Below are 23,352 nucleotides of genomic sequence, written 5' to 3'. Positions count from 1 at the left end.
CCCTGGTGGACATCTACCATTAATAAGCTATACATAGAAGCTGCTGTCTAAGAATAAAAAGAGAGGTTCCCAGCACTGAAAGAACACCCCCCCCTCTGCTTGAACAACAAATAAGACAACTTGTAAAATCCTCGAAGAGCAACTTCGAAAAAAATTAGCAACCATAGCTAAGGATAATCATAAGGCATTCTTCAGCTATATCTGTAACCTAAAAAGTATGACCCAGATGTGTTCTGAACTTGCTGTAGATGGCATCACAGACACTGATCCTGTGAAAAGAGCTAATGTATTAGCCAACAGGTTTGGCAAAAGTTTCACCCCCTGTCCCTCCAAACATTCCACAAAGCATTCCCTTTAAATTTCTCTCACCTTGCATCTCCAAACAGCTAGTCATTAATGCTCTCTCCAAGGCAAAAAACACAGCTTCCACAGGGCCGGATGGCATCTCAAATTTCATTTTAAATGGTTTAAAACATAATTTAGCAACTCCATTGGGTACTCTCTTCAACCACAGCCTGAGTACTGCTTTTGTCCCTGCTGAATCAATGGAAAACATCAACTGTCATCCCCCTTTAGAAAGATGCTACAGCAACCGACCCTTGGTACTACAGACCTGTAAGCTTAACAAGCCTTATCTGTGAGGCCATGGAACAAATCATCACGGACCTTATAAATAAGGATATAGGTGATCTCTAAACCCTTGATCGAACACAAGTTGGTTTTGTCAAAGGCAGGTTGTGCCTATTAAACTTGGTGGACTTCTTTGAAAATGTACCAGAGCCACAGACAAAGGCAAACCTGTGCATACAGCCTATGTTCATTTAGCCAAGGCCTTCAACACAATCCCACATTCAGAAATCATTGATAAGCTCTCCCAGTTGAATAGCAACCATTATGTCATCAGATGGGTTGCTAACTGGCTCACTGACAGAACACACTCAGTCAAAGTTGAGGACTTTACCTCAACCAGCAGACCTGTCACCAATGGGGTTTCGCAGGGGTCAGTGCTAGGCCCCCTATTGTTTGGAATGTACTTCTCAGAAGTTCAGGCCAAAACAGAGGAGCTGTGGCTGACTAAGATTGCTGACAAATGCAAATTAGATACAATAATTGAACCCCCAAATGATGTCAATATACAGCAAAAGGAACTTACACAAACCAGTGATTGGTGCCAAAGCCATAGACTCAAACTCACTGCTAAAAGTGCATTATCATCAATTCAGTAAAATTCAGTAAAAACAGTATTCCTGCAGACTATCATATAAATAATACCCTAAGTAACAACTTAGTAGTGAGAGACATGGGAATGCAAGTTGACTGTAGCCTAAAATTTCACCACCATGTGTCTACTGTGGTAAGGAAGGCATTCTATATCACTCACCTAATTAGCAAAGGTATTGCCTCAATAGCAAAAGTGGTCATAACACCCCTATACTCAACCCTCATCAGGCCAATAATTGAGTACAATGCTCCCTTTTGGTATGTACCTTACCAAGCACCTGCAGCAACTTGAGAGGTCTCAGAGATTTTTAAATAAGAAAATTCAGGGTCTCCAACACATCATATATTGACAGACTGAAGTCAATGTCACTGTACTCAGTAGTGTACAGACTACTTAGAGGAGACTTGTGTGTGCCTGGCCTACAGATCATGTTGATTCCAAATCTAATGGACATGGAGGACATCCACAAGTCATTTGGTCACTCACTCCAGGAACCATAATCTGGGCTGCAACATAAATAGGACCTGCTGTTGAGACAGATCTGTCTGTCTCTTAGAGGTTGCCACTCCTCTGTAATAGGCTACAAACTCATCAAACAAAACCCCCCTTTGACTCTTTTTAAGCATAGCTTGGATGACTGGATGGGAAACCATAAATTCCTGCTGGGAATTTCAACTATTGCCCTCATAGATATGGGCAGTCATTGTAAACTAAAATTGAGTTTAGGCAAGATAGTTTTTATTGGGTTTCCCTAGTTTTAGAGTATTGGGCGGCACAGTGGTGCAGCGATTAACATTCTCACCTCACAGCAAGAGGTTCTCCGGTTCGATCCTCGGCTGGGGTGCCTTCTGTGTGGAGTTTCCATGTTCTCCCTGTGTTTGCGTGGGTTTCCTCTGGGTACTCCGGTTTCCTCCCACATTCCAAAGGCATGCATCTGGAGCATTTCTTCCCCGGGCCTCCGCTGAAAACAGGCTCTGTGGAACCTAGTCGGACTTTCCCGGTCAACAAATGATAAATAAATAAATAAATAAAATTATATTGGGTACACACAGCTAGGCCTATGAAGACCATCAGGTCAATTGCCCAGTAACCACCTATTAACCTATTTTCTACTCGAATAGGTTGTGATTCAGCATTTCACATGACCAGTAGTCATGGAGGTCATGAATAGCCCCTCAGACTAGTGGTAACACAAAAATGTGATTGTTTTTCCTGGAAATATTATGAAAGTATGCCATATGTTCATAATTATATTAATATCTTGAACCAGAGTATATTTATTTTGTACTCCTTATCAAATGAAAATATACACAATACTAAAAAAAATTGTGATGACAGTTGGTGTCTAACTATCACTGTTTTGCAGATATTGGCAATTATGTCTCTATTAAATTTGCAGATATGCATGCCATTCATAAGTATGCAAATATTTCCAACATTGAGTGGCATCTGCAAAACTGCATTGCAGCTAAATGGAAATAACATCTGCATGAACAAAAGTCTCTCTGATAAATGGGGTCTGTTAAGGTTGCAAGGGATTCACATTACGTTATCGAAACTTTAAAAGTTTGAATGCTATATGGTCAGACTCTGCTACACTTTGCTGTGAAGGAAAGGTTAGTTTGCTTTTATTTTTTGTATTACTGTATTGCCTTTCTATATTTTGAATACTGCAGTTTGTTTTCTTTACCTTGTGTTTTGCTTGCATTCTGTTTTAACAGCATATTAAAACTTCAAAAGAGACCACAGCTCTCTCTGTTCTGAGTCAGGCAGAATTACCACTGTCTTTCTAGTTGCCCGCCTCTTATGTTAATCTGACCATATATCTCATTTCTCTCTACTTTCACTGGCTTATGTGAGTAATCACAAAATCATCATTTTTGAAATCCCACCCCTTCAATTATTTAAATTTATTGGCCATCCTACAGTATTTCATAGTACCAAAATACAAAAGTGACCACCCCTTTCAATCCATCTTGCTGTTTTAAAAATAGTAACTCTCCACTAAACCTTAACTTTTTAAACAGGTAAAACTCAAGTTACCTACTTTCACATCTAACTTCTCTAGTGCACACTGCAGAGTGCATTCTTTTCAATCTTACCTTTAAGCATACCTGTGACTAGCACTTTCTCTAATACCTGCTGGAAAGCACTAGGAAGCCTTAAACTTATACAAACACTGAACTCTCAATTGTTAACAAGGAGAAATTAATAGTAGGCACTAAACAGCCTATAATTGCAAAGTACCTTGCTAAGGAAACAGCTCCTATCATTTACAAAGAAAAAAAAAAAGCCCCAAACCAGGCATGTCCAAGGGTCAGCTTCCAGTGATTTCTCCTGTCCACCTGGTGAATCTGGGCATACTGGGGCAATGCAGCAATTGCGTCATGTACACAGACAACCCTCTCCTCCTACCACCCAACACTACAACCTGTGAGAGATGCACTTACACAGCCAAAATAGAAGCAAAGCTCTATCCACCCAAGATTGTGCTAAAGAGTCAAGAGGAGAAGGTTAACACCCACACTACACCTCAAGCAACACATAGCCCCTAAAAACCCGCACCACCAACACTCACATATAGCAACACTAAATCCACATATGCAGAAGCCTTAACTGTAACCTGCCCAAGCAACAAAGACCTCTGAAGCTGAAATGCAAACAGACACCAATCACAACCAATGTGTCACATAGTTCACAACACCAGTGTGCCACCCAGCAACAGCCCCTAAGGCAAGACAATGTACCTAACACTTTAGTCATAGGTGACTCTATAGTCCAGCACACTGATGTCCCTCTCACCAGGTTGAATAAGGAGAAAATTACAGTCAGCTGCCTGTCGGGTGCCAGGATCCACCACATAATGCATGCACTCAAGTCACTCCACAACAAGTACAAATATGACTCTGTCATTGTCCATGTTGGAGTGAATGACTTGAGACATACCTCCGTGGACTACATGAAAAGAGACATGGAAGAGCTCTCGGATCATGTGGCCCAGGCAGGTATGACCCTAGCCCTGAGTAGCATCCTGCCTTCACCCAGAATGATACCACAATATAAGGATAAAATGATTGACTTCAACAATTGGCTAAGCTTATGGTGTCATTCAAAGGGGATCCAGTATCTGTCTGCCTGGGATGACATGATTGACAGACCACGATGCTTTGCCAGAGATGGTCTGCACCTGTTGCCTCTGGGATTCAGGTTACTGGCTAAGGCTCTTGCCACCCCTATAGTGCCTTTTTTAGGCAAACTTCAAAGGACAAAACCACCACCGTAACAGGTACAAGCATGCAAAATCTGAAGATAATGCTACTCAATGCTAGAAGTCTAAACCTCAAAATGCATTCTCTCGAGGTACTCCTAAAAATGGAGAACATCAATATCTGTGCAGTAACTGAGACCTGGTTCAAGGCTCCAGAGAGCACCACTGCAATACCAGGCTACAACTCTTACCACACTTTTCGGCCACCAAACCAGGACCGAAACACTAAAGGTGGAGGAGTGTCAATATTCACAAAGGATATTCACACCACCAGGCTAGTTGGCCAACACAATGTGTCTGAAATTTTCCAAGTGCAACTAACACTAGGTAAGACTGCAATCCAAATTGTAGCTTGCTACAGATCCCCCACCATACCCCAAGATTCTCACTACACCTTTCTAAACATACTGGAAAATATTAAGATAGAACCAAACACCCTAATACTGGGTGATTTTAACTACCCTGCCATTAACTGGGAAAACTACTCATGTCCCAACACCTTTGCATAGCGGTTTTGGAATTCATAAATTCCAACGCCCTGGATCAACTAATCCATAGTCCCACCAGGGGCTCCAATAACCTAGACCTGGTCATTACCAACATGGGAAATCAATGCTCCATACTTATGGTCACCCCCTCGTTAGTCAGGTCTGACCATAAGCTAATCACCCTTAACATCCACATCCCACCCCCACCCCCCAGTAAAGAAACCACCATAAAAAACTTCTCCAAAGCCAACTTCATGCTACTCAAGTCAGAAGTGACAAACTTCATGACACCCATGCAGACGGGAACTGAAAGTTCAACTGCTGAATCCTACACTAAGGCACTGTACGAGCACATCCACTCATGCATGAATCGTGCAATCCCAAATAGAACCAAAATGCTCTCATCCAAAAAAAGGACGCCAATCTGGTGGTCCCCTGCCATAAACAAACTTTACAACAAAAGGAAGAAGCTTTTGCAGAAAAGAGGAAAATCCCAGGATGCAAAAAAACTCCCTTACTAGCCTCAGTAAGAAACTGAGATGCCTCATAAAATCCTCCAAAGCTAGTTACGAAAATAAAATTGCCAAAGATTCCAAAGACAACCACAAAGCATTCTATAACTATGTCAAGAATCTAAATGGCAATGCTCAGATCTGCTCTGAGCTAAAACAGAATGGCATTAAATATACTGATCCGAAGGATATTGCCAATATCCTGGCAGATCGATTCAGTGCCAACTTCACCCCCCTCTCACCCCCTAAATGGCCCATCTCAATACCGGAAGATTGCCAAATTCCAGTAATAACGGCCACACAGGTACAAAACGCACTCTCTAAAGCCAAGAATACAGCATCCATGGGACCAGATGACATCCCGGGCTGTGTACTACATGAACTACAATATGAACTGGCACCTCACCTAAGTGTCATGTTTAATCATAGCCTCACCTCAGGTTTCATGCCCACTGAGTGGCGCAGAGCTACAGTTATCCCAATACACAAGGAGGGATCCACCTTGGATCCCGGAAACTACCGTCCCATCAGTCTGACAAGCCTTATCTGCAAGGCCATGGAGCATATTATCATGGAACTTATAAACAAAGACATTGGCAACCTTCAAACACTGGACCCCACCCTGTTTGGGTTTTTGAAGGGCCGATCTTGTCTTCTGAACCTGATTGACTTCTTTAAATCAGTCTCCAGGGCCATGGACAAGGGTAAGGTGGCCCACACAGCCTATCTAGACCTTGCCAAGGCCTTTGACACCATCCCCCACTCTGGAATCATAGATAAACTTACTAAGTTGGGCATTAATCCCTATGTCATGGGACAGACTATGTCATAAAAACAAACTGTTTCACTAAGGAAAAGGCTCCAAATAACATCCACAGGAATTGAGGAACACAGGTTTAATTGTAAAGTGCTTTTCATCGCTCAACAGTAGAGCAACTTCTTCAGACAACTTTCAATCAAGTAATTAGTATATTTATAATACAATCAATTTTAAAAACCACCCACATTTAAAGAGGTATTAAATGCAAGTAAAAAACACAAATAAACTACTAATTCAACCTTCTTATAAATGAGTAACCTAAATTAAATTAAGTTAAAAACCGTACAGTTTACAAATAAAATGATTGTTACTATTGTTGGTATTAAGTACTTAATGTAAGCCAGTGCAGCAAATATAAAATGCATTAATTCATTTTGGCAAGGTAATCAACCATGAGAGTAATTAATTTAGTAGGATTATAACCTCTTTAAATATATAAATGTATAAATATATAAATAAATAAATGTTCTATACATGAGTATGTAAATAAACATCTCATCTAAATATACACATACATACCTAGTTAGTTCATTTATAAAGACATTAGTAAAATTATAACTTATTTAAGTATAGTAATGTAAATATGTCAATATAAGAGTATGTAAATAAACATTCTAATGTGAACACGTAAATAAATATTCTATATAGATGTATACATATATATATAATTAGTTAATATGTAAAAACAGTATATTGTAACATAAAAGTATAACTATATTTAAAAACTGTAGAGCGATAGTGTAATCCTTATAATAAATTTGCCCTAATACCATATTTATTTATTTATTTTATTTGTTTCCTGTCCAAGCTTTTGAGTTTCAACAAATAACTAATATTACAATGTTTGTTTAGACCTGGTTTAACAAAAGCGTTTGTTCTCCACTGCCAAGATAATTCACGATCTTCTTGTAACAGGTTGTATGGGCCCCCTCTAGTGTCAGTTTGAATTTGATCAAAAGCAGTAAGCTTAAAATTATGCCGTGGGTTTGCTGCAATGTGTTTAAATAAAGCATTTTCTGTCTTGCCATTAGATATTGCGTATGTATGCTCGTACACTCTCTCTTTCAGTCGACGTTCAGTCTTTTCTATATAGAAAGCTGAACATAGAGTGCATATAGCTACATACACTATAAGTTTTGAATTACAGTTGAGTCTGTATTTGATTTTGTATTTTGTGTTATTAATAGTAACATGTTCGCTGCAAGACATAAATTTACACGTATTGCAGCTCCCACAGTTAACCATCCCTTTTCTATTAGTAAAGCTGTTTAATATGTTTGTATGTATTAATCCCTATGTCACCCAATGGGTTGCTAAATGGCTTACTGATAGAACCCACACTGTAAAAGTAGCCGACTCCAAATCCAGCTCCAGACAAGTGACAAGTGGAGTACCTCAGGGTTCAGTCCTGGGGCCGCTCTTGTTTGGCATCTACTTCTCTGAAGTACAGGTCAACACTAAGGGACTCTGGCTAACAAAGTTTGCAGATGACTGCAAACTGGGAGCCATTATTGAATCCTCAAATGATGTGGATACTCTTAAAAGGGCCTTACAGAAACAGATGCTTGGTGCCAGAGCCATGGGCTCAAGCTCAATGCCAAGAAATGTATTGTTATCCCCTTTGGGAAAAAACATGTATCCATGAATTACCATATAGGTGGCAGTAAACTAAACACAGAAAGTGTGATAAGAGACTTAGGGACACAGGTGGACAGTGGTCTCACCTTCGATAACCACATCGCCACAACAGTCGGGAAATCCTTCTATGTGGCACACCTCATCACGAAGGGCTTTTCATCCAGAAAACAGGAGGTCATTGTCCCACTGTACTCATCCCTCATTAGACCCATTATAGAATACAATGCCCTATTTGGTATGTACCTCTCAAGACATCTGCAACAACTGGAAAGGCCTCAGAAATACCTCACTAAAAGAATCACAGGCCTAAAGCAGATGCCCTACGCTGACCACCTTAAAAAACCCCAGCTATACTCTGTCGCATATCGTCTACTCAGAGGCGATCTCTGCTTAACATACAAGGCCATGTCAAACCCAGAGCTGTTGGACATGCTACACTTAAAGAAATCCCAATCCCTCAGAGCTACACGCTCCAGGGATCTAAACCTTGTCATCACAATAAACAAAACATGCTGGAGGGATAGGTTCCTGACCCAGAGACTCCCCAGACTCTGGAATAGATTGCCCATACATGTCAAGCAGAGTGCCTCTTTGGACCTCTTCAAGAGGAACCTTGATGATTGGATGGGAGAAAGGAAATTCACCCCAGGGATCATGTCAGTCGCCCTGCTAGACAGGGGTCCAGGAAAGTAAATAATGTGGGAAGAAATAGCCAGGGAAGTGTTATGGCTAGGCTTGTATAGGCTCTAGGGCTGATAGCCTAGTACCAACCTATGAAACTATGAACCTATGTTCGGACTTTTAAAATTTTGAAAACGACAGAAAAAAACCCAATAAACAGAAAAACCTACCTAACAGTTGCGACCCCCACAACCTCGCTCTTTAAATATACAACTCTGAGACAGCACCTCAGTGCAGTAAAGGAAAATCTTCTCTTTCCGCACTGAATGGAGATCTCCGTTAGCACGTTCAAACTTTTAAAAGTTCGAGCATATGGGTTCGGCCATATAGCATTCGAACTTTCAAACATTCAGCAACATAATAGGGAACTGGTTGCAAAGATATTAACACTTGTTTGCATAAGTATAATGAGTAAGTTTATATATTACCAAATTATCCAAAAAAAGGAGAACCACAGACTCACCACGATAATCTTGAATAAAATTTTGATAAAAACAGCTTTATTGGAGGTAAGCGCTTTCGCGTATCAAAAGGATACGCTTCTTCAGACCATGACTTAAAATGAAGCTGTTGCTTCCTTTTTATACAGAATAAAAGCATCATCATAATCATTTCAAGTACTAATTAACAATCAATCGACCAATTAGTGGATTAATATAATTAATAATATAAAAACCTTTCAGGCAGCATATAACAAAGAACGTTCCCTGCTAGTATATAAAACAAAAAGTATTTCATTTAGCAAATACCAAGCAAGTGGATAGTTTTTTAAAAAAATGTAAATATAAAATGAGGTATATATATTAAATTTTCAGCCTTATAATATAAACTATATTTATCCAACTAAAAAAAATATGAATAAATAAATGAATATATGAATAAATGCATCTTAAATAAAATCAGTAGGAATCTAAATATATATAAATAGTTTATAAACACATGACAAAATGTCATAATTCATAATTCTGTAAAATCTGGATAATATAGCATTGCATTTTAAATAAATATATATTTATATATGGCAAAGTTGCATGTGAATAAATAAATAAATAAATAAAATACAAAGCTAAACACTACTCATTATATGGTGTCCTGTATTTAATTATATTCAAACATGAATAAAAATGAATAAAAATGGAATTTAAGACTGAGTATATTGAATTTACTTACGGGATTTAAGATGGGATCTAAGTGTTATGTAGTTATTGAGACCAGGTGAAAGATGTCCCCTTAGTTTGAAAATCCACTGTAATTATTTCTGTTCAAGCAATAACATATAGTCGCCACCTCTAAAATTCTGCTTAATAATCTGCAACACTCTAAATACAAAAGAATGATCAGGATATAATTTAATATGCCTAGCTAAGGCATTCAACTCATTTCCATGTTCAATATCGTACAAATGATTATATATCCTATTTTTTAGCTTTCTCTTTGTCATCCCAATGTAAAAAGCAAAACATGAGGTACAGGTAGCTAAATAAACCAAACCCGAAGTGTCACAAGTAGCTAGAAACTTCGGAATGAAAGAAACATTCATAAATGGATGTTCAAAAACTTGGTTTCTTGAAATATATTTACAATAATTGCAATGGTAACATGGAAAAGTACCTGTTTTCCTAGTAGTAAAAGTTCTATTGGCATTAATTACCCCTGAGTTGACACATAGGAGCCTTTTCAAATTCTTATTGTTTCTAAAAGTAAACGAAGGAAAAGTACTTACTATTCTCTGAGTTCGTTCATCAATTGTTAATACATGCCAGTTATCAATAATGATTTTCTTGATATTAGATATATCATTGGTATATGTAGTTGTAAACCTAACTTTTTCTCCTATATTATTAGAATGGTAAGGAATAAATACACCACTGATCGGTTGATAAACACCAAAATGATCAGTTGTATTTGTATCATTCAGAACTTGTGTTCTAATTTCTCTCACAATACTTTCATTGTAGCCTCTCTTTGAGAATATAGCCTCCATTTTATTAGCTTCTGCTGTTAAATCAACATTATTTTTACAAATTTTAGATAGTCTGTGAAACTGACTTTTCACTATACCCTTGCAAATGTAATGGATGCATGCTGTCAAACCGCAATATAGTGTTTTTCCAGCATGCTTTCCTGTGTAACTTTGATATAAGTTTGCCTTCTTGAATAAACAAAGTAACATCTAAAAAGTCCACTGATTCATATGATGTTTCTATAGTAAATTTCAAGAAACTTGAAGTACTGCTCAACTCATGCATAAATTCACTAAATTCATCTGCTGTTCCATCCCAGACCACTAGGATGCCATCTACAAAACGTTTGTATACAATGACTTTAGTGAACCACTGATGTCTAAATAGAAATTCCTTCTCCCACTGATGTACAACCAAATTGGCGTACGTGTTTGCGCAAGGGGTACCCATAGCTACCCCTGTTTTTTGTATAAATATGTGCTCACCATAGGAGAATACATTGTTAGAGAGAACAATATCTAGTAGTTGGCATATCAAAATCTGGATTGCCAAATTCAGTAATAATGGCCACACATCTCTAAAGCCAAGAATACATCCATGGGACCAGATGACATCCGGGCTGTGTACTACATGAACTACTAATATGAACTGGCACCTCACTAAGTGTCATGTTTAATCATAGCCTCACCTCAGGTTTCATGCCCACTGAGTGGCGCGGGCTACAGTTATCCCAATCCACAAGGGGATCCACCTTGGATCGGAAACTACCGTCCCATCAGTCTGACAAGCCTTATCTGCAAGGCCATGGAGCGTATTATCATGGAACTTATAAACAAAGACATTGGCAACCTTCAAACACTGGACCCCACCCAGTTTGGGTTTGTGAAGGGCCAATCTTGTCTCCTGAACCTGATTGACTTCTTTAAATCAGTCTCCAGGGCCATGGACAAGGGTAAGGTGCCCCACACAGCCTATCTAGACCTTGCCAAGGCCTTTGACACCATCCCCCACTCTGGAATCATAGATAAACTTACTAAGTTGGGCATTAATCCCTATGTCACCCAATGGGTTGCTAAATGGCTTACTGATAGAACCCACACTGTAAAAGTAGCCGACTCCAAATCCAGCTCCAGACAAGTGACAAGTGGAGTACCTCAGGGTTCAGTCCTGGGGCCGCTCTTGTTTGGCATCTACTTCTCTGAAGTACAGGTCAACACTAAGGACACTGGCTAACAAAGTTTGCAGATGACTGCAAACTGGGAGCCATTATTGAATCCCCAAATGATGTGGATACTCTACAAAAGGGCCTTACAGAAACAGATGCTTGGTGCCAGAGCCATGGGCTCCAAGCTCAATGCCAAGAAATGTATTGTTATCCCTTTGGGAAAAACATGTATCTATGAATTACCATATAGGTGGCGATAAACTAAACACAGAAAGTGTGATAAGAGACTTAGGGACACAGGTGGTCGGTGGTCTGACCTTCAATAAGCACATCGCCACAACAGTCGGGAAATCCTTCTATGTGGCACACCTCATCACGAAGGGCTTTTCATCCAGAAAAAGGAGGTCATTGTCCCACTGTACTCATCCCTCATTAGACCCATTATAGAATACAACGCCCTATTTGGTATGTACCTCTCAAGACATCTGCAACAACTGGAAAGGCCTCAGAAATACCTCACTAAAGAATCACAGGCCTAAAGCAGATGCCCCGCTGACCCCCTTAAAAACCCCAGCTATACCCTGTCATATCGTCTACTCAGAGGCAATCTCTGCTTAACATACAAGGCCATGTCAAACCCAGAGCTGTTGGACATGCTACACTTAAAGAAATCCCAATCCCTCAGAGCTACACGCTCCAGGGATCTAAACCTTGTCATCACAATAAACAGAACATGCTGGAGGGATAGGTTCCTGACCCAGAGACTCCCCAGACTCTGGAATAGATTGCCCATACATGTCAAGCAGAGTGCCTCTTTGGACCTCTTCAAGAGGAACCTTGATGATTGGATGGGAGAAAGGAAATTCACCCCAGGGATCACGTCAGTCACCCTGCTAGACAGGGGTCCAGGAAAGTAAATAATGTGTGAAGAAATAGCCAGGGAAGTGTTATGGCTAGGCTTGTATAGGCCCTAGGGCTGATAGCCTAGTACCAACCTATGAAACTATGAACCTATGTTCGGACTTTTAAAATTTTGAAAACGACAGAAAAAACCCAATAAACAGAAAAACCTACCTAACAGTTGCGACCCCCACAACCCCGCTCTTTAAATATACAACTCTGAGACAGCACCTCAGTGCAGTAAAGGGAAATCTTCTCTTTCCGCACTGAATGGAGATCTCCGTTAGCACGTTCAAACTTTTAAAAGTTCGAGCATATGGGTTCGGCCATATAGCATTCGAACTTTTAAACGTTCAGCAACGGAATAGGGAACTGGTTGCAAAGATATTAACACTTGTTTGCATAAGTATAATGAGTATGTTTATATATTACCAAATTACTTGTGCAGTATAAAATTACTGCTATGTCTAGCTGACATTTTAATATGACCATTGTGAAGAGGAGTGAGGGAAGAAGAACTTTAGTATCTTAATTTTTTTTTTTTTTGCAACTTTTATAGTTTTTGAGATATAAACATTTGTTTGTAGGTAGGTTGCAAGACTGCATTCTCAGAATTTTAGCTCAGGCAAAATCTGTCCAGGTAGGAATTCTGCAGGTGACAGGAGGTATGAAATTCCACTTGGGCTTTGTGGGAAATAGTTAATATTCCTTTCTAGGTTTAATGGGACCTCATCATTGCCAGTCTTTGAGGAGATGCACCTGAGCTTCCCTGTTGACCTTCATAACTACACAGCAGCAGTATACCCCACTCTTCCTGACTCCAAGGATGGCACATCCCAGATCTCTCAATGAGTGTCACCCAAACAGGGAGAAAGCCTCCTCCATTTCCACAGGATGAGTGAGCGTTTTGTCACTTATACCCATCCTGCTACCCTGGTCTCTCCAGGACCCATGTCTGCTAATCAAACACAGATCCACTAGGTCACATGTAGGGCTTTATCCCTCAATGCCACAGAAGTGGGATATTGAGTCCTTATCCTTGAATGCAAACTTACTTATTGTTTTTGTGACAATTATAATATCTCCCTTATTTTAATTTCAGGACATGCTATGGGAACATTAATGTCTTTGACAAGCATCCTTCCTAGAGATATTCATTTTTTCCCAAGGCTTCATATTATTTATGTGATAAAACTGTTCAGATTTCCTTTTATCAATTGTCACACTACATAATTAATTTCAGCTATTTTTGATGCAATTTCAAAGTGGTTGCTTTCAGCTATTGATACTAACAGAAGTATCTCCTGGTTCATTCTTTCAGTTGAGTATTTCTGTTATAAGCTCTCCTGTGCCCTCTCTCTGTCTCTCTCTCTGTCTCTCTCCATATAGTTTCATAGGTACATTATAGGATATTGATCTCTATGGATCTTAAGAAGCCCAGTTTTATACTTTGTGATAGTTTTTAGTCCTTATATGTTGCATATAAATAAATCAGAGATGGTACAGACAAGTATATTTTAGTTAATTTACATGTTTCTGCTATCCATGTGGGACATGGGTGTGAAAATGGGGGTAAAGTTGTGGTTCCTCATCCATTCAGCCACATTGCCAAATTATATTTGAAAAGAGGAAAATAATCTTTCTCTGGAGTGAAGATGGTTCCACAGAAGTGGAATTCTCTGTGATACATAGCTATCCCTCCAAACCGTTCTATTTAATTAGCAAAAGAGATTGATATCCCTTGAGTGGGTGTCTATGATTCTACTGGACATGTGTATAGTTTTGTTGAATCACTACATGCTAGGTACAGGTCACCTCTCAATGGACTGTATGACACTGAAAAAAGGACAAGGCTATGAGATAGTGTGCATAGGTTTTACAATGTATACCCTTGATTTCTTTAAGTGAAAAATCATTGTGGTCATTCCAGTGTGACAGGTGTTTGGACAGTTACATAATGAAATTGCATTATACTTAATGATTGCTCTAATAAGTGAAGAGTACAGTAGAGTGATTCATCACTGGATCTGGGATCAAAACCTGATTATTCTAATTTATATTACAATAGGGTAATTACATCCCTGGGTCTGGGAGCAAATCCTGATTATTCTAATGTATACTAGTTAAAAGAATGGTAGCGGCATTCCCAGAATTAATAGACATAGATGATATGTCATTGTCAAGGGAAAGCAAACAGTTGGCAACATTAATGGAACAATGATGATCCAGTGGGAAGCAGAATGTAAGAAAACACTGCTGCTGTTAGTGGATCTTGATGCAGAGAAGCCATTCCACAGAATTAGTTGGGATTTTATAAGAAGGGTAATGGTAGCCTTTGAATTTCCTAATAGAACAATAGGGGTATTAGAAGAACATATGAATGTCTGGAGACTAGAATTAAGGTGGGATGTTCCCTCTCCAACAAGCTATGTCTGAATAGAGGTACCACGGACAGCACAGTAGTGCAGTGGTAGTGTTGTTGCTTCACAGCAAGAGGTTCTTTGTTACGATTCTCAGATGGAGTGCCTTTGGTGCAGAGTCTGCATTTCCTCCCTGCATTCATGTGGGCTTTCTCTGGATACTCCAGTTTCCTCCCATGTTACAAATACACGCATCTGGAGGGTTTTTCCCTGGGCCTCCACTGAAAATTGGCTTTTGTTCCAAGTCGGGCTTTCCAAGTAAACAAATGTTAAATAAATATGTTATTTGCTTTATAATTAGAGGTATTTGCAAAGAAAATAAGGGACTCGCCAATTCAAGGACACAGCTGGTATGGCAATTGTGAAAAGTTAGCTGTATTTGTAAATATTATTTTATACTTGATAAATTCAAACAAAAAGATAAAAAATGGCAGTGTTGTGGAGCATACTGAGAGAGTTTAAAGTTTTTTTCAGGATATAAAATAAATGAAGACAAACAAACGCTCAACCAGTAAACTATGCGCCCACAATATGAATTGATTCATCAATACTCATATTTATGAGGAAATGATAAGATAAAGTATTTAGGGATATGGATTAAAAAGGATTCTGTTGTTCTGAAGGAAGAGATAAAACAAATGTCTAAAACATTGAGAATGAGAAGCCCTTGATTATGGGTATAGTTAGTAAGATACAAGCAGTGAGATGTTTTTTATTCCCTTTAGTTTTATATATAAGTCAGTCATATTCTTATCTGCTAGATAAGAAGGGGTCTATGTCATATTATCAAATGGTCAGTTCTGTGAACCACCATTTGTTGAACTGACAACATTGAATGTTCACTTCAGCAAAAGGGAACATCAGCAGGGATCTGAAACAGGGAATGCCATTACATGGCTAATATCATGACTGTCACACCCACTGCAATATGTAAAATACCCCCCCACACCCCCACCACCTATATATACCAGCTCCGAGATCACACTACAGTGGGGAAAAGGGAAAATTTTCTGATGTAGGGAATGTTGGCCAAATAATGGCATTCCCTCTTTTAGATTCTTGCTGATGTTCACTTTTGCTGAAGTGAAAGTTCGATGTTGGTTGGATGAAGAGTTGTTCATGGAACTGACCATTTGCTAATATGATATAGACCTGATAAGAAGTTATGGACCATACCCAAAGAGTTTAAAAAGCTTATATCAGAGGTAAAGAGGGCAACAATTAAGTGGGATAAGTTGATTCTCTCCATGGAAGAAGGCAGTTTAGGATTACCTGATGAAGAAATACTTTAGAGCTACACAGTTAAGGCTCATATACATAAATCAAGTAGACAGAAAGGATGACAATAAAATAGGGGAGGGGGCTCGAAAAGAAAGAAAAGTAAGAAAAAGGTAGGAGTTTAGATATCGTTCCTTAAGGAGAATAATCATCCATAAGGATTTTATGTTCGAGAAGTAGCCAAAAGTATTCCAAGAACTAAGCAATACAGAGATGTTGAAAGGAGATTTTACCAATAGTAGTGACTGCAAGTTGGGAATAGAAAAAAAAAAAAAAAACAAGAGGGAGCTAGAACGTACTCGTGAAAATTAGAAAAGGAACCCAAGGTATTATAAACAAATGTTTTGTCACTCTTTGAAAAGGAATGTTTTCCTGCTCCTACAGCTACTATGAATCCTTAAGGATACCTGTCATTGAACTTTTCAAACAGTGAGAATAAACTGAGGCTTAGGATACAACAAATAGAGCGTATGAGAACAGTTGGCCCCAGTCTCTCACATTCCCACCTATAGCATTTTGTAACCGATTTAATTTTGAAGTTTAATTAAAACTTCTCAATAAATTAGTATCTGAGATGGTGGTACACAGATATACTCAGTTGCTTCACTTTAGTTCGCTCATTACTCTAGACATGAATATGGTGCTTAAATCAGTAAAAGCTTCTTAGAGGATCCCTACTCTAAAAAAGTTAACACTGGTTGTTTTGCTGTACCTTTTACCTTGACTCTTGATAGAAGTTCTGATTTTTGGAATTTTTTATTTTTTTTGCAAAATCAGTAACTACTGCAATATATCTGATGGCTCTTAACTGAATTTACACATGGACCTACAATTTCCATTGTTATGGGTTCAGATAATGCATTCACAATGGACAATGACACAGGAGTCTTAAAACTTGGGTTTGCTGCAGTCCATGTCACAATGGGTGAGATGCAGAAAAGTTTAGTTTTCTATGTCCTTTATAATACTATTGTGAAATCTGGCAAAAATGTTGCCTCTTTTCTTATCTATAACTAAATAGTCATCCAAAATGTGTCTGTGCACAGTCCTCATTACAGATATTGTAAAACACCTTGGAACAAACAAGTGGCTTTGGTTATCCTGTACAGAAGATGATTTTTTAGAACAAACTATGACCATTCAGTGGCTCTGGCATGTCCCTTTGGCTGCCCAGTCATTGTTTCTATATCATCTCTTGCCCTATTTTTAGAAATTGACATAGCTTATCTGTGCATTGGTCATAGCTGCTTTCCTTTTATCAGTATTCTAATATAACCAAATAATATGAATATTGAGCTGGTGACTGTATCTGATACGATAAAGACAGCCTCATATATAAAATGATAACATTGGTGTAACATTGTACAAGTCAAAACCAATACTTAGTAAAAACAATCCAAAAATGTATTTAAATTTCACTAACACAAGCTACAGTTTAATGCTTTCATCCCAATACTTGGGACTTCCTCATAACTACAAAATAATGATGTAATTTCCTTTAATACTTATAATTCAAACCCCTTGTTAAATAAATTGGATAATGAAACAAACAGTAAAATAATTAGGTAAAACATCTTATGACATTAATATCAGGATCTCAGTGCTAAAAATCATCAATTGAAACACTAAAAGCAAAGTATAAAACGCGTCACTGAAGAAATAAAACATGTCACTATGAAAGTGAAAAATGATAAATGATCATAAAATCCTGTAACCATCTTTTTTATAAAATCATAGTTTGCTGGCTTTAAGTTTTAATACAGGTTTAACGGATATAAATTCAATGAGCACCAGTGAAAAACTAACATTTGTTCTTAGTTGCTATAATAACTCATGATGCTCCAATCTTAATTCCCATTCTTCCCCTCTGGGGTCAGTCAGGTAAAGCCCTTTCAATTGTGGCAAACTTCCAGCGATCAAATGCTGGACATACAAATGAATGTTTATTAAAGGGCACTGTTAGTGTTTTGGGTAGATATATATATGTTCATGTACCCTCTTCCTGAGGGGTCTTTCTGTCTTCCCGATATAAAATGAAGGGCATTGGGTACACTTTGCTATATAAACCACACCTTTGGTTAAGCAATTACCTCTTATAATGGTGGTCCAATATTGTCTAAAGTTAAAGCACCCCCATCAAAACTATAGGGACATTGCTTACAGGTTCCATACTTGGTACCATATTTCAGCTTTACCATCCCAGGTTTACTGCCTCTCTCAAAAACGTCTTTGAGGTTTCTTGAAGTTTTATAACCAAAATGTGGCTTGTTTCCCACCATACCCAGTATGCATGGTTTGGTTTTAAAAATTGCCCAGTACCTAGTAGTAATATCCTCAAAAAGGTCAAGGATATTATTACTCGGAACTGGACAGGTGTGGTTTATATAGCTGTGCAGTACTTAGTTTTATGCCCTTTTCTATAGCATTTAAGACAAATAGCTCAGATGGTAATAGTTTTTCATTGTTTTCAGGAATGTAATATATTTAGCTGAAGGTTTATTATTAGCCTTTGGTTTAAGCAGGTTAATGTTTGGTTAAGCAATGACAGTTAACAATATGTAGGCTGTTCTTGCTTTCCCCTTGTTTTCACTATTTGTCAGTCCTAAGCAATCCTGATGGTCTGTCTGGGGTGGAAACATAAGGTATGCACATTATAAGTTTGAGGTTTATAGGTGTGTACTAGGCTAATGGCCTTGGAGCCTTAACAAGCCTAGCCCATAGAAGTGCCCGGGCATTGTGCCACCCAATGTTAGTTCCCAGTGCCTTTATCAAGTAGTGCCACTGAAGTGATCCCCGGGGTGAACTTTCAATTTCCCATCCACAAAACTATATCTCAATGAGTTCTTAACAGAGGTGAGAATCAAGCCTTGCCCCTTATGCCTGAAAGGCAAACACCTTAACCACGGTGATAACTGGCTTTTTTCTTTCTAGAGATCCCTTCACATGTACCAGTGGTGTAGCACAAAGATTTGCAAGCTCACTGCCCAAGATTTGTGTCCTGTTAGTGGTGCTGAGTATGCCACTGGTACAAGATCAGTACATCTTGTGTTTTCTTCTGTGGTATGCTACAAGGGTTCATATAGGCACACAGGTCTATCTCTGCAACACATGCTTGTTAATACTGCAGAGTGAATGACCTTTGTGCTGTTCCTAGTATGGATTGTGGAGACCAACTATTAACTTGTCTGCTCTAATGTTCATAGGTGCATAGGTGTGTACTAGGCTAATGGCCCTGGGGCATTTACAAGCCTAGCCATAGGATTACCTTGGCATAGTGCCACCCAACCTTAGTTCCCAGTGCTTCTGTTGAGTAGAGCCACTGGTGTTATCCCCGGGGTGAATTTTCTGTTTTCCATCCACTTATCAAGATTTCTGTTGAAGATGGTCAGCGAGGTGCTCTGCTTGACATGTATGGGAAGTCTGTTCCATAGCATGAGCAGTCTTTGGGTTATAATCATGTCCCTCCAGCATGTTATGTTAATTGTGGTAATGAGGTTGAGGTCTCTGGAGCATGTGGTGCAGAGGGATTGTGATTGCTTCAGCATTACTAACAGAGCTGGGTCAGACATGGCTTTGTAAGTCAAGCAGAGATCACCTCTAAGTAGGCGATATGAGACAGAGAGTAGTTGGAGTTTTTTGAGTCTGTCCATATAGGACACATGTTTAAGGCCTAGGATCCTCTTTGTGAGGTATTTTTGCAGCCTCTCCAGTTGTTGCAGGTGTCTAGTGAGGTACATTCAAATGGAGCATTGTACTCAATGATTGGCCTAATGAGGGAAGAGTAGAGGGAGACAATGACCTCTTTCTTCCTGGATGCAAAACCCTTAGTAATGAGATATGCCACATAGAAGGACTTTCTGACCACAGTGGCAATGTGGTGATCAAAAGAGAGGATGCTGTCAACCTGTGTTCCCAGATCTCTTATAACATCTTCCGTGTTCAGTGGACTACCATCAATGTGGTAATTCATGGCAAAAGGGTTTTTCCCAAAGGGGATGATGACACATTTTTTGCCATTGAGCTTAAAGCCATGGTTCTGATACCAGTCAGTTGCAGTGAGGCCATTCTGTAGGATGTCAACATCACTTGGAGAGTTAATAATAGCTCCCAACTTGCAATTGCCTGTGAACTTTGTTAGCCAGAGTCCCTTTGTGTTGGCATGGACTTAGAGAAGCAGATACCAAACAGTAGAGGACCCAGGACCGAACCTTGTGGTACTCCACTCGTGACTAATCGGCAGTCTGACTTGGAGTCAGCTACTTTCACACTGTGAGTTCTATCTGTGAGCCAGTTTGCAACCCACCTAGTGGTATAGGGGTTGATGCCAAACTTAGTGAGTTTTTCTATGATTCCTGAGTGGGGAATGGTATCAAAAGCCTTGGCCAAATCAAGGTAGGCTGTATGAACCGCCTTGTCTTCATCCACAGCTCTGGTGACTGACTCAAAGAAGTTGACCAAGTTGAGCAGGCATGATCTACCCTTCACAAAAAACAAACTGTGTGGGATCCAGAGTCTGGAGATTCCCTATATCCTTGTTTATTTTGTCCATGATGATGCAATCTGTAGCTTTGCATATAAGACTCATCAGGCTAATGGGGCAATAGTTCCCAGGGTCTGTAATCTCTCCTCCTTTGTGGAGAGGGATAACTGTAGCAGTGTGCCATTCAGCAGGTACAAAGCCTAAGGTGAGGCTGTGATTGAGCAGAGCACACAGATGAGGTGCCAGTTAACTCTGTAGATCATGTAGAACACAACCAGGGATACTGCCAGGTCCCATAGAAGCTGTATTCTTGGCCTTGGACAGTGATGTTTTAACCTGTGCAGCATTAATACTGGGTGCCTGGCAATCTTCTGGTACTGTGATTGGTCCTTTGGTAGGGGAGAGGGGGGTAAAGTTGGCACTGAATCTGTCGGCCAGTATACTGGCAATATCTGTTGGATCGGTATAGGAGGTACCATTGTGCAGCAGCTCAGAGCAAATCTGGGTATTGCCATGGATATTCTTTACATAACTATAGAAGGCCTTCTTGTTGTCTTTACTATCTGCTGCAATTCTGTTTTCACACCTAGCTGTAGAGGACTTGATGAGGGATCTCAACTTTTTGTTGAGGCAGATAAGGGAGTTTTTCCAGTCTTGGGACTTCACCTTATTCTGCATCAGTTTCCTCCTTCTGTTGTAAAGTTTGTTTATGGCAGGGGACCACCAGATTGGCTTCCTTTTTTTTTTTTGAGTAGAGTCTTTGGTTCTATTATGTATGGTGAGATCCATGCATTTTTATACGTGTTCGTACAGTGCATTGGTGTATGATTCTGCAGTCATGCAACTATTCTCCATTTGCATGGGTGCCGTGAAGTTAGTCATCTCTGTTTTTAGGATCCCAAAGTTAGCTTTGGAGAAGTCTTTCATAGTGGTTACCTTTGCTGGGGAGGTGGGAGGGATGTGGATTTCCAATGTGATTAGTTTGTTGTCGGACCTAACCAGGGAGGAGCTGACTACTGGTGTAGAGCAATGGTCACCCATGTTAGTAATGACCAGGTCAAGGATGTTGCTACCTCTAATGGGGGCAAAAATGAGCTGGACCAGGGCATTGGAATAATTGAACTCCAGGAAACGTTGGGCAAGCATATTGGTACATGAGTAGTTTACCCAGTTAATTGAGGGGTAGTTGAAGTTGCCTAGCAAGAGAGTGTTAGGTTGGACCCTAATATTCTCCAGGGTACTTAGGAATGTGGAGTGCGAGTCTTGGGACATGGTTGGGCACCTATAGGAGGCTATGACCTGAATCGCTTTGTTACTCAATGTAAAAAAAAAACTTTTTCTTCAGACTAGAAAATGCATAGTTGTCTTATTATACATCATCACTTTAATATATTTTATTTTAACTTTAATTTTTGGATGAAGTAATAAAGCAGTTTGACACTAAGCTAAACATACAAACCCTATTAAGAATATTCATTATGTACAGATTAAGCTACATTAGGAAACATTCACGAATGACTGTTACATATTATACGTGGTAAAAGTAATGTCTTTCAGCTTTTCCTGGTTTGGGGTCGCCACAGCGGAACTCCGGTCTGCTAAAGATTGGCTGTGAATTTTTATGGTGCCGAGTTGCCAGCCCGACACCCAACCTTCAAAGAAGGCACACTGCTACCTGCATATTTTTATACATCACTCGACCACAGGGAGAACATGCAGACTCTATACAGAAGGTGTTCCAGCTGAGAATTGAATGGGAGAACCTCTTGCTGTGAGACAACAATGCTAACAGCTGCACCACCACGGCCTACTAAATATTATACATGGTACTATGTACATATATATCTGCTACCATTTTGTTTTTTTGTCTTCCTTTTGACCATGTGCAACTGTGCTAAAATCTACTTTTTATATCATCTCTATTTTTTATATACTGTGGAGTTTATTTTGAACATGTGGTGTGCCTGCAACTGGTTAGTTTTGATCTGTCCAGTGCCCTGCTGAACAAATTTAATTTAGTATTAATAAATAAATACATTAGTACAATTCAGTAAGCAAGTCATAGGTGTTAAGATTATGCAGTTAACCTGTAATATAAATAACTGAAACTATTATTACTAAAGTAAAATGTAAAAAAAAATGAATGAATGATGCAGTTATACTTAGCAAAACAAGCACAGATACAAAATAATAAGCATACCTATTTTGTCATGTTAGATTAAGTAAGTAATAAGGTATGGGGAATTGTCCATGTGCCAAAAGGAAATGTAATGTGTAAAGCCTAAAGACAGCAGCCATATAATCCTATGTATACATGCATTAATATTTGAGTTATACCCCACAAAATGTTAGTATGCTATTAAAATGGATACCATTAGTCTTCATTACTTTTATGCTTTAATAATTTAAGAACTAAAATGCATGTATACTTGTATTTTTTAACCTATTATTAGATTCAGTTAAAGTGGAAACTGACTTTCAATGTACTAAATAACATTTTCATCTGAATTCTGTTC

The sequence above is a fragment of the Protopterus annectens genome, chromosome 8.part0 (assembly GCF_019279795.1).
Source record: "Protopterus annectens isolate FY-2018-M chromosome 8.part0, PAN1.0, whole genome shotgun sequence".
Classification (NCBI taxonomy): domain Eukaryota; kingdom Metazoa; phylum Chordata; order Ceratodontiformes; family Protopteridae; genus Protopterus; species Protopterus annectens.
The sequence above is the reverse complement of the archived record's forward strand: the minus strand, read 5'-3'. Positions refer to the sequence as shown.